The following is a 14008-nucleotide window of genomic DNA, read 5'->3' on the forward strand; positions in this document are numbered from 1 at the left end:
CTAAAATAGCCTCTCAAGGTACTAAGTTAGGTAGGAAAAAAAAAAAAAACTGAAGCCTACCAAAAAGATCGTGGACGGCCATCTTTTATAATCAGTATTTACGAAATCATATTCGACGTTCATCACGTTATAAATAGCAAATTAGAATGACATCAAAATTTAATACACGAACATTGACTTATCGGCGTGTAGCTTGAATAACATTAGCATAAAATTAAATGAACAGTTATAATACCAGTTCGAAATATAATTCAACAATTTCAACAAATATAATGTTAGGAACGTGGAGCCGGTTGTTGATACTGGCGATTCAAACAATCAGCGTGCAATCGGCAATAAAAATATATTATGTAAAAAAAAACGTCGTGTTATCATTTTGGGTTATTTATGGCGATTTTTAATTTCAACAGACAATAGAGCAATAGCTTAGCGATAATTTCAAACGTATCCGTCATCGGAGTCTTCGGATTTATAAAACAAATTATCAGATTTTAATCGCGTTTCAAACAAGGTTGATCTGGTAACGCTCGATTTTAAAAATTCAACAAAATTTTTGGGGCTATCAATAAAAAAAAAACAACGCTGGTTTTTAGCTTCTATTACATTACTTATCTCTGTGTAATGTTGTTTTAATAGCGACTAAAGTTCTTGAGGCATAAACAAGTGCTTTATGTTAAGGAGAATGCACACAGACGAGAAACCGCGGCGTGAAAATGAATGCGACTCGCGTTATTTATTTCGTTCGTGTTTTTTTTTATTGCTTAGATGGCTGGACGAGCTCACAGCCCACCTGGTGTTAAGTGGTTACTGGAGCCCATAGACATCTACACCATAAATGCGCCACCCACCTTGAGATATAAGTTCTAAGGTCTCAAGTATAGTTACAACGGCTGCCCCACCCTTCAAACCGAAACGCATTACTGCTTCACGACAGAAATAGGCGGAGTGGCGGTACCTACCCGTGCGGACTCACTAGAGGTCCTACCACCAGTAGAACTTGCTTGTTGTAATTTTAATAGATTTGAATTATATTGAACGACGAATACTACATTATTGATTTGAAACTAATAACCTTCAAAGTTACGATTAAGATTTCCTTGGAGTAATTTTTTAAATCACTACATAGTATAAAACAAAGTCGCTTTCTCTGACCCTATATCTGTCTGTCCCTATGTATGCTTAAATCTTTAAAACTACGCAACGGATTTTGATGCGTTTTTTTTAATAGATAGAGTGATTGAAGAAGAAGGTTTATATGTATAATAACATTCATTAAATAGTGGAAAAATACTGTTATTTTTTAGGATTATAATGTGATGTCGTAAATAATCAATAATAAAATTTCATGTTTCCGAAGCGAAGCGAAGCGAGGGCGGGTCGCTAGTAACAAAACTAACTAACAAAACTAGAGTATAATATTTGTTTATTCCATCTTCGATTTTTACGAGTCGGTGTTTAAGACGACTTTTAAGGCTTAATTTCGCGTTTATTTTCATCGTTGTTTCCGACAATTCGAATACTTTACATTTTTCGTTATCAAGGACGATTGTCGTTGTCCAAAAGTAGTGAATATATAATGATTAACTATATAATTTATTTGCTTATGATATAAACGAGATTTCTTTTTGTTCCCAATAAACGCGCATAAAAAACATTTCTCGGGTTTTTCTTGACGCATCACTTTCCCTTTACTGTATATGTCGATGAAATTACACAATGCTGCAAATAAAATCGTGACATCTAAAAAAAACATCAACAACACCGCGTTTATTTTGAAGAGCGTTAAATTAAACGCGGCGTCTTTGCGGCCTTGTGAAAACTGACCTCCACGCGTTCATAGTACTTTATAACGATGATTACCATTGTTCGGAGGGTTTTGAGTGATGTCTGCTAATGGCGGTAGATTATCGGGTGTCATTTATTTAAATTCATTTAAACTATCGTTTTGTGAAATCTAATTTGGGGCCACTTGATTGAGAAATGTTAGTGGAAACTTAACGAATTTGTAATATATGTGTATGTATGTGCCTTTATGTGGGATTCAGTATTTGCTTCAAAATGAGTTAAAATATCGTTTAAAGGGGGCATATTTTTTTTAAGTTAGACGTCGCAAGCGTGTCTCTTTGTAATCTAAATTCATTTAATACATACATGAAATTTTATAGGTGTTAAAGGAATACTATTTATTGAATTGCTTCAACCGTATATTGACGTGTCTATATCATGTTTGTAAAGCTGGAAATGTGTTCACGATTGCTCACCATCATTTACGCTAGATAAAATAAATAAAAATGTACTATATTGCTGACGACTCATCTGATATTAAGTTACGGAGCCCATAGACAGATTGTATGTTGCTTCCTACCGCGAGTCATGAGGTCAGTCTCATGTTATTGCATAACGGTTGCTCAAACTGAAACGCGTGGCTGCTTTGCGCCAAAAATAAGCGGAATGGTCGTACTTACCCGCGTGGGGTCACAACGCCCCACCATTTATTATACAAACTCATAGTTGCACTGATGCGGCCAAAGTCCCTAATTCTCATTTCTGTAATGTCAACACGCCAATAAAAATAAAAAAAAAAACAAAAAAAAAATAATTGAAACGAAACAATAAAAATATACAACGTATCCACGCCGTCATCTGTTGCCGGCGACCAGCAAATTAGTTTCACGATACCCCCAGATCAAGCGATAGAACGACACGCAATAAAACGCACAACGATTCCCTTCGACAGAACGAAAAAAAAAAAAAAAAAAAGTCGTCACCTGTCGTGTCATTTGGTTCCAATAAACGAGCCGCCAAAGAAAACAATGTATTAGAAAAAAAAAAAACGTAACATAGATAACTTAGACTTCATCGGTGCTCCCCAGATTTTGTAAAATAATTTTGATCCTTATGCCTCCTAGAATAGCAACGAAACTCCTTTGAGTGGCACTGTTTTTTTTTTGTTTAGGGACATTTTTTTTCTTTGTAATCGTTTTGACTGACGAAAATTTACGACCTGGACGCTCTCAGCGAAATTAAATTGCGGACAGACTTCATTAGCCGATGTTTTCGTAACAATAGCTTCGGTTCGTTGTTACATATTAGGAATAATACTATTGATTGTCTTGAATTTCAATTGTTCTTTACATCCATACTTCATATCGGTAACAAAACAATTATGATAAAAATATTTAAAATTAACGATCATATTTTCGATACCAGTGAGGAGGAAGCTTAAAACAAGTAAACTTTTTTCAGTAGTGGCATTGCTTAATTAATCATGGGCAGATAATTAATTAGGATTTACATCAGATCTAGTTTTCAGACCAGTAATGAAAAAAAAATTTACTGATTAAAATAAATTAAATTGAATTAATCTGGATTAAATTAAAATTCATTCACAAGATATTTTGTCATCATGAATTCGTTGGTATTAAAACATAGAAAATGTAATAAATGAAAAACGATTTTAGTTTGAACTATATTTAACCTTGTACGTGCGTAAGCTTCATATTTTTATTAAATAATGTAGGTGCCTATACCTACATAGTGTAAAAAAGACACTCATTCAAGTTTCCACAGAAGCTGTCATCGAGAATTTTTTTTTTAAGGAATTTTATGACCTGGTAACTTTAGTGGTGACTTTAGGTCAAGTCTTGTTTTAATTTTTATGAAAAATTATATTATGGAGCGAAATGAAATGAAGATGATTAATTTGAGACATTAATCAACTAGGATGAAATGAAATGAAATGAGATGAGATGATATGGGATGAAATAAAATCTCAGTAAAATGGTGGTTATTTACTGAGATTTTTTCAGTGGATCTCGAGAAGTTATGTTCAGTGGCTTTGTTTCATTTTCCCATATTTGTGCACTTTCACAGATATTAAACAGTTAATAAACCATCGTTATTACATATTTAAACCTGAAGAAACACTAACTAGACAAAATAAAACAAATCACACAACTTCACTCCTCGCGTTCCCGCCAAAAAGTCCCGAGAAAATAAAGAAATCGAAATAGTATGGTACAAGAATTAGATATATACTCATTTGTTTATATCAATTAATAATAGCTAGTATTTTATAGCAACTAATCAAATGCCTATTCTTTTCACAATACACTCGAAGGTCTCAGAACCATATCACGAGTTACTATTATCTCTGAAAGCTTTTAACTTAATTAATTGCTATTAAGCGGATCGCTATTAAATTGATACGTCACAGTACAATGCAATTGTTTTATCTTTGTACTCAATTGATGTTTCGGTAACGCGAGGCCGAGATGAATTCGAAGCGTGTTGAGTAATCTGTGAGATAAAGATTTTTTTAGGGTAACGAAGGACGTCTATTCTCGATTAGTATTGTTTCAAATAATTTTCATACAACAATCTATATTATTTATTATATTAATACGTGAAGCAAAAACTTTGTATACCTGTTTTACGAAAATTGCGCGGACGGAGGAGTATGAAATTTCCCACACTTATAGAGAATATAGAGATGGAGTGCAGGATGTTAATATTATTTTAATTATGCATAAAAAATACATTAAATCAATAGAAAAAATATTACACACACTACCGTGTATTTGACATACACGCAGGTATATTATTTGTTTATTGTCAAACTTTTCTTATTGCATATAGTCTGTGGGCAAATAGAGAATAGAGTAATATTGTTTATCTTTATTAATGTTTGTCTAAAGTGTAGTCTTGGCGAAATCTGTGATTACAAAAGTATAATAGTCTGACAATAGAATCATAATAGTGTACAAACTTACAACAACGTAAGTAAGTATTACGTCTATGCGCGGAACGCAATGGACTACATCCAACGCAATCAACTCACACGCTATTGGACTTCGCTATGCATTGCGAGTTTTTTAGACAGTTAATTAAATTTTGATATTTTTTTCAGTGTACCTACACACTCAATTCGACTTTTAGCGACTTCAAAGAAAGTAGAGTAGAGAGAGAGTGTGAGAATAATATGAAAATTATTATTCGTGATCAAAACTCTTGCATCCGTTACAACAGTCCGTTAATGCAATTCGTGGGACTGAATTTTCTCTATGAAATTTTATCTATCACCGCGGACTTCCGTGTCGTGACTTCATTAAATCCCGACCCATGATTTAAAGGCCAAATATTGCAGTTTCGAATCACTACGCCAGCCACTCCCAATATTGATGATCAAAAATCGTGTATTGTAAAACAGTGTTTTTATTGTCTATTCCAGTGATTCTCAACCACTGTTCCGCGGCACTTTTGTGTGCCGCCAAATTTCAAAAGTGTGCCGTCAAATTTTGCAAATATATAATAATGTTAATATTATTAAATTATATCATTTTAAAAGAAAAATATTTTAAACATGAATAATTATTTAAATCCACAAAAAAAAAAGTTATAGTATATTTTAGTTTATTTCATATATTAAAATTTTTTGATAAACTATTTATGCAGTGTGTTGTAGTAAGTAAATAATTTTTATCTTTTTTTTGTGTGCCACCAAATTTTGAAATCGTTTAATATGTACCGCAACAAAAAAAAGGTTGAGAATCACTGGTCTATTCTATAGAGGAAACTGTAGACAAATCTCCGGTAATATCTAAGAATTTAAAATTGTCTATATTTAGTTGGATCGTTCTTAATTATTAAATTGCTAATTTAGTGTTAGCTTTTAAAACTGTACGTATAAGTTTTATTTTTATTGCGTGTAAGCTTGAACGAACTCACGACCCACCGCGTGGTAAGTGGTTACCCGAGTCGACTGATTTAATAACGTAAATTCCGTCACCTTGAGGTCCTCCCGTCCGTAGACTTGAGGTCCTCCTTAATTGTATAGCAAAAGTAGCCAAACCTCATATAGCGGTCAAAGTAAAAAAAAATGTTAACCAACACAATATGGTAGGCAGCGGCTTGGCTTTGCCCCTGGCATTGCTCAAGTCCATGGGCGACGGTAACCACTCGCCATTAGGTGGGCCATATGCTCGTCTGCTTACACGGGCAATAAAAATAAATAAATTAATACCCTAATTCTGGTAAACAGTACAAAGTTAGGAACCATTTTCGTCGCACGTCACCCGAATGGATAATTAAATGTCTCTATATCACTGCTCCCTTGTAGTATTAATGTCGTTGCATTATTGTAAATTATAGGGACGTCCAATTGGTCGGTGTCGTGACAAAAGGACATAAATACAACGAGAATTGTGTTTATGGACAGCAGCGTCGGCGAAGAGACACGCAGGCCTGCCTCAGTTGGGCCTCGCGAATGTATTTATACATGTTTAGATCCAGCGTTTAACTCGCGAGATTAATATGTGAAGCGTTTGTATGTTAATCATGATTTAGTTGAGATTTATTGTCATTCCATTCTTAAGCAGACGTTTTTTAGAAAACAATTGAGACTTCTATCTCATCTCTTGAAGTGTGCTAGCAATATACTCATTACAATTTCACTAATTATCTATTAATTGTAATTATAATTTGCGTAATTACTGGTGAAAGGACCTTTTGTGAGTCTGCACGGGTAGGTACCACCACCCCGCCTATTTCTGCCGTGAAGCAGTAGTGCCTTTCGGTTTGAAGGGTGGGGTAGCCGTTGTAACTATACTGAGACCTTAGAACTTATATCTCAAGGTGGGTGGCGCATTTACGTTGTAGATGTCTTTGGACTCCAGTGACCACTTAACACAGGTGGGCTGTGAGCTCGTCTACACATCTAAGCAATAAATAAAAAATAGATGTAGAAGGTAAGCTCTTTGAGATCATTTGGAGCAGACAAAATTGATGTTCCAACGCGACCTATAACTTGTTTGGCTTTTTCTAAATCTATGTAATTAAAAACGAAGGTTTGTATGTCTGCTATGTGTTCTTAAGACATTGACCCGATTGTAGTTGAGTTCTGTATAGTTATTGGCACTTCAAGGAAAGTTTCTGTCATAGGACCATCAAAGAACGAAATGTAACGCGCGGGTAGTTTGAAAAAATCGATAGTGACTAGGCTTCACTAGTACCTTATAATGGCACACAGACACAACCTACTGATATTTTACCTTCCTACCTACTTTTGGTAACCTCAAGCAAATATACTTCACCGAACGTGCAGACGAGCTCATGGGGGTTCATGAAGACTTCATTAACAATAGCCCTAACATGAGCGGTACTTCGCTGAATCTACAACCGGATCGGAACCCACTGAGTTTCTCGCCGAATCTTCTCAGTGTATCTCGATTGGGATACGGTTATTACTGTTTTTTTTTTTGTTGCTTAGATGGGTGAACGAGCTTACAGCCCACCTGGTGTTAAGTTACTGGAGCCCATAGACATCTACAACATAAATGCGCCACCCACCTTGAGATATAAGTTCTAAGATCTCAAGTACGGCTGCCCCACCTTTCAAACCGAAACGCATTTCTGCTTCACGGCCCAAATAGGCAGGGCAGTGGTACCTACTCGGGTAGACTCACAAGACGTCCTACCACCATTAATTACGCAAAACAAAATTTTTGTACATTTAATTACTATTACACTGTGTTATTCGTTTATCGTGGAAGTTGTTAGAGAATATTTGTTATCGACGTATTTCATTACAAAAATCGGTACCTACCAGCGGGATTCGAACACTGACACAGTCGCGTCACTTAATCTGATATCAAGGCACTAAGTATCTTCTCCTTTAGACCACGACGAAGATACATAGAAACGTCGCCTTAATTAGAAAATGTTAAGTGAAGTTACATTCGCCTGTGTACTCATATTTAAGTATATTTTTTAAATCAGAATTTCCTTCATAGCAATCTGAACTCAGTGCTAGTCTAAATGCTATGAAAGCGCTAAACAGACACCACGCAATGTAAAGAACTCAAATGTTAAAAAAAAAACAAGAGCAAAATCAATAAACATATTTAAATTGATGTCAACTATTCACACGGGATTGTTTCAGAGATACAAAGGAGCTAATTTAAATCGAACACAATAATACACGTATCGTGTTCATGCGAGCTCCTCTGTCACCATCGAGGATGCAGCAGCGGGGGGTAACGACCAGCTGATGAATGGAGTCCACGGGGACGAGAGCGCCTTTGATCTGGCGCCTCGAATAGAATCCCATTAAAGACTGTTATAAGTTACGACACACATCGATTTATATTGTTCTCAAAACTAAAGTGTATTAGCGGTGCTTTGTTGGCGCGAAATACGTCTTTCAGTGCTGTTAATTAGTTTCAACTGGGAAAATTGAAATTCTGTTTTTTTGTTTTTAACTCTCTTCAGTCGGAGTTGTTTTAGTGGTTTAGGTATTTTGAAGGTAGGTTATGATAGAATCGCTCCCTGTACTGTAAATATGAATCTTCCCGATCCACTATCCGCTCTTGTCCAATGAAGAGTGAAGATGTGCAGATCAACCCAAGACTCAACCAGCTGAGGTTCTCGCCGAATCTCCTCAGCGGTTCGCGATACTGATCCCGTGGTATATTCCGCGAAGCGCTACTCTTGTTAAGGCCGCCGTTAACCAACTCAAGCTTCCGCCACCAGCTTGTTAAAGCATGACTGAATGAATTAATGAATTGCCTCTCCAAGTTATATTTCTCGTTTTGAAATATAAAGTGGTCTACCCATTAGCTCACAGCTTACCTGATGTTGAGCTATTTGTGGAGACAAATGCTCACAGGCTATGTGATACAATGGTGTCTGCTTGGTAGACTTCTTACCTCTAGGACTTGAGATACGAACATGCGAGTTTGCAATGCGACGGGAATCATCATTTCTTCCCATTGAATCCTAGTAAACAGCCGATAATTGCGTTCAAGTTCATTTGACCTAATTTATTAGTGGTCTTCGAGAATCGCAGATGAAATAAATAAATTAAAATTGACATTCAATGATCGCGGTGTCCCCTTTTTATTGCACTGAAAACAAATACAACTGCATTTAGTGGTCATTTTAAAATAATTCTTAACTCTCGAATCTACTGATATAAATTAAAATCTGTTTATGTAACTCTGAAATAAAAACAAATATAATTTGTTATTATAATTATTTTGTTCTGCTAATATCCAAAACGTCTCTACCGATTTCGATGCAACTTTCACTGTCATACTAATGTTACGTAGAACAACTTTGCTACTTTTGTTTGAGAAAAAAATTAGGGTTCCACGCATAAAAAAAAAATTGTGTATAAAGCCGATGCAAATAAGTAAGTATTCTTAATATCGGACACAGCAATAGCTTGCGTCGCCTGGTTCAGCTACTCGTTAAGCGTGACTCTAGTGCTAAAGCGGTGTCAGTTCTCGCTCATCAGTGTAAATCAAATATATATTATTGCTTAGATGGGTGGACGAGCTCACAGCCCACCTGGTGTTAAATGGTTACCGGAGCCCATACACTGCCATAGCGTAAATGGGCCACCCACCTTGAGATATAATTTCTAAGGTCTCAAGTATAGTTACAACGGCTGCCTCACAAGAGGTCTTACCACTACCACTTACACAGTGAGTCGCGATTCCGATCCGGTGGTAGATTCTGAGAGCCACTGTTCTTGCTAGGGCTAGTGTTCGCAAATTCTCTTAGGTTGAACCCGTGAGCTCACCTACCCGTGCAGGCGTATCTGGAATAGCCTCTTAAACTACCAGTGCATAGGGAGCAAAATATAAATATGTTTTTCAGCAAAGTCACGTTTTTCGTTTATGTTTATTACCATCGAGATTTAGTTGTATTTATGTTGTGTTGGAACGAGCCGATGTATCGCATACATCCGTTGTTGGCAATATTTTGTGGCAACAATATTATTATATGAAATTAAACAGAGATGCCCGGGCGCGCCAATATCAAACAGATACCCAATGTCGACACATACCGTGTTGGTTTTGTGAACAAACGGACGTACCGTTTACAAAAACAAGAAGTTTTAAAAAATAATAATATTTTTTACTAAATGTTCTTGTTATAACATTTATCAAGTCGTCGTGGCCTAAAGGATAAGACGTCCGGTGCATTCGTATATAGCGATGTAGCACCGGTGTTCGAATCTCGCAGGCGGGCGGGTACCAATTTTTCTAATGAAATACGTACTCAACAAATGTTCACGATTGGCTTCCACGGTGAAGGAATAACATCGTGCAATAAAAATCAAACCCGCAAAATTATAATTTGCGTAATTACTGGTGGTAGGACCTCTTGTGAGTCCGCACGGGTAGGTACCACTGCCCCGCCTATTTCTGCCGTGAAGCAGTAATGCGTTTCGGTTTAAAGGGTGGGGCAGCCGTTGTGACTATACTGAAACCTTAGAACTATATCTCAAGGTGTGTGGCGCATTTACGTTGTAGATGTCTATGGGCTCCAGTAACCACTTAACACCAGGTGGGCTGTGAGCTCGTCCACACATCTAAGCAATAAAAAAAAATAATTTCAAATTAATTTTTACTGATTATGGGATTTGTTGAGTTTGTTTTGTCTATTTTTAACTAACTATCAGCAATCTTCTGTCTACCCGTGTTCACAAAACAGCACTGAATAATAGCGATCTCAAAATATTAAAAATCGTAGACGGAATCCGTCAAATAAAAGCATTTCTAATTACACTCTGAAACAATCATGACTATATTTTTCTGATTTTTATTCCATTGCACGAGATTTATCCAGCCGTAAGCTTGCCCAATTGTTTTTGGCTCTTCATAAAAGAGTATCATAGTACTATGTCATGTAGCACGTATATAGAACCTAGTATGATGGCAGCAATAGTACCTCTACATAAGTTTTTACGCGCCGCAGAAAACCATTTTCGAGTTATGTTAGTAAATAAATGACATAAACATTTTCAGATTTTTACAATTTAAATATGTCAATCTAAATGTACTCCCAGTATTTTGTGTGATGTTGATATTATTATACATACATATATAGCAAGCTTCTATTGCGAAATTCGTTACACTGACCACGATATTTATTATAACATTGCTAATGAAACGTCGCTGCGAGTAATTCGAATGCGCATCGTAATTTTGAAGTGAGTCAGTCGGTGTTGTGCTGCGTACGGTACCGCCCCGCGGGGTACTTCGGCCGCTTTATCCCTTGTTTTTTTTTACGTGCGCCTTTTTATACTCCCGACACGCCACAAAAGAACGGCGACTTTTGTTCCCTTGTCTCGCTTGTTAATGATTTTTACGAATTATTAATTGTGCCCTGATAAAAACCGATTGAAAAATGTTGATCGCCGCGCTGCTCGTGCGTTCGACATGAGATATTGTCTCTCGCTCGACATCGGGACGGCGTTACATATTCAGACGCTCTGTCGCTAGGATTGATTGAATTTCGTTTTGTATTAATATCGGATGCGCTTTGTTATAATGATCGAAATTTATTAAGGCTTATGAAGTATGAGTGGTTTCGTATAGACGATATTCCGTAATAATTCATTTCGTAAATCGAAGTGATCCCGAAGATTGTTTCATAGATTAGATTTTTACTGGTGGTAGGACGTCTTGTGAGTCCTCGCGGGTAGGTACCAATGCGTTTCGGTTGAAGAGTAGGGCAGCCGTTGTAACTAGGTATACCTGATACCTTAGAACTTATATCTTAAGGTGGGTGACGCATTTACGCTGTAGATGTATATGGGCTCCGGTAACCACTTAACACCTGGAGGGCTGTGAGCTCGTCCACGCATCTAGGCAATAAAAAAATAAAAAAAATGATTTAAATTCTTCTTCTCTGTCGTTTCCTCATTGCTGAGGGTCGTGACCACCTTGGTCCAGTTTTTGCACCAGCTTCCTCCAATGCTGCCTGCATTCGGCCTGCTTAATGGCGCCCGGGACGCTGGTGTTTGTGGCCTCCTTGATAATGTCCGTCCACCTGGTTGGCAATCTTCCTCGACTTCTCTTTCCTTCCACGTGACCTACAACTATTAATTTTTCCAAGTTCTCGGGATTTTGTCGGGCCACGTGTCCGAAGTACTTGAGGAGACGCTGCATGCAGATTGTAGATAGACGGGTCTTGACGTTTAGCTCCTCGAGAATTGACACATTTGTTCGGCGCTCCGTCCATGATACGCCCAACATTTTGCGCCAACACCACATTTCAAATGCGTCAATTCTCGATCGGGTACGGCCCTTGAGGGTCCACGTCTCAGAAGCGTACAAGAATATGGAGAAGATAAGGGTTCTCATGAGCTTTATCTTAGTTTTTTTGTTTATGCTGCGATTTCTCCAAATCTTCTCCAATCGCTTCACGGCTGATTTTGACATCTGGGCCCTCCTGACCACCTCCCTGTCACAATCACCGTCACTGGATATTAATGACCCCAAGTACACAAATTCCTGCACCACGTCCAGGTCACGCAGTTCGTGAGTGCGTGTCATTGTGCCAGCTCTAGCCGATTTAAATTAAGCGAGTAATAATTAGAGGGCTTATCAGATGTCTTGTGAGTGCGGTCATTCAGAGGTCGTTTTCAAAGATAAAGTTTAATAATACTATCCGAACATAATACTCCCGGAGTATCTGCAACGTAGTTACGTTCTTGAGGCGAGGTTTAAAGAAGTCAAGTAATCCGTACGACAATAAATCTGACTTCAAAAGATCACATAAAATTATATTTCAATCCAATTTTTATTAAAATCTATTTTTATGATTTAGTCTTGCGTTTTTTATTATCACTATGTCATATAATTACATCTGACGAACCAAATATTTTACAATTTTCGTGCCTTGTGAGTTTCTCTCCAGATCTTCTCAGTGGATCGCGATTTCGGTCTGGCAGTAGATATTGCGAAGCTTTGATCTTGGTAGGGCTAGTTTTAGCAAATTCTCTCTGATTGAGCCCGTGAGCTCACCAACCCGTCCGTGAGAAGCTGGAATAGCCCCTTAGACTACCAGGCCCACTGAGTTTCTCGCCGGATCTTATCAGTGGGTCGCGTTTCCGATCCGGGGGTAGATTCTGCGAAGCACTGCTCTTGCTAGGGCCAGAGTTAACAACAAAAGGTTTGAGCCGGTTTGAGCTCCGTAAGCTCACCTACGCATCAAGGAGAAACTGAAATAGCCTCTCAAGGCTATTAGCATAGGTAGGAAAAAAAAGTCTACCAGCCAATAGGAAGGAAAAAAAAAAATTTCGTGGTCGTAGACGACTGACATGATGTGACTATTATAAACCGTAAAAGTAGCTTTAATTATGTCCAGGACTCGCGAAAGCCGAGGAAAGTATTTTTTGTAACAATCACTCAGATTTGATTATTGCTCTAGTCCAACAAAGCGTTTCGTTAATCTCGGCGTATCTTCCCGGGACGCCTTCCAAATAACCAGGTTCAAAAATGGCACAGTCGCCGTCGGACGATTAATCAAAATTCCACGTCACCCAAACTTAATTATTAGACACGGGCGTTATTTAATTTATTTATGTGTCGGGCATGCTATGGGACGTTCCGGGATGTATCAGATGATGGTACCCCGCCCCTCTATTACGTCGGGGACGGGTCATCGGTCATATATCATGTAACAGATATGAATCGAGGTCCAGCTCGGGTTTGACCCTCGGCGATACTCGATGGATTTTCGTGCTGATAACTTAGTACTTGATTTTCTTTTGTTGTTGTTACTTTGCTTTCGTTTAGTTATGTTTTTTGGAATTGATTATGTTATAGAGGTAATGTTACCAATTTAAAAAAAAACATTATTGGAACTGTTGACGCATAATAATTTATATAAAAAAACACGAATTAAATGTAATATTTTTATATTTAATTTTAGTGGAAATGTTTATTTAAATTTTCTCTCAAAGAGAGTATATATGATGCTAATGTATAATAGAGTTTATATTATCGTATCAACGTTTTGATCTGCACAATATAATCCTGATTACATATCTGTTTGATAATTTAACATCAAACTTACTTATTAAATGTTCAGAATATAGAACTGAGGTGAGCTTCGGTTAATGAATGTATGATTATTAAAAGAGAATTTTTGCCTACCTGACTGATAGGCGAAATCATGCGGCACAGGAAAAGTCGATACTTTCTAAGTACCT

The sequence above is a fragment of the Bombyx mori genome, chromosome 21 (assembly GCF_030269925.1).
Source record: "Bombyx mori chromosome 21, ASM3026992v2".
Taxonomy (NCBI): domain Eukaryota; kingdom Metazoa; phylum Arthropoda; class Insecta; order Lepidoptera; family Bombycidae; genus Bombyx; species Bombyx mori.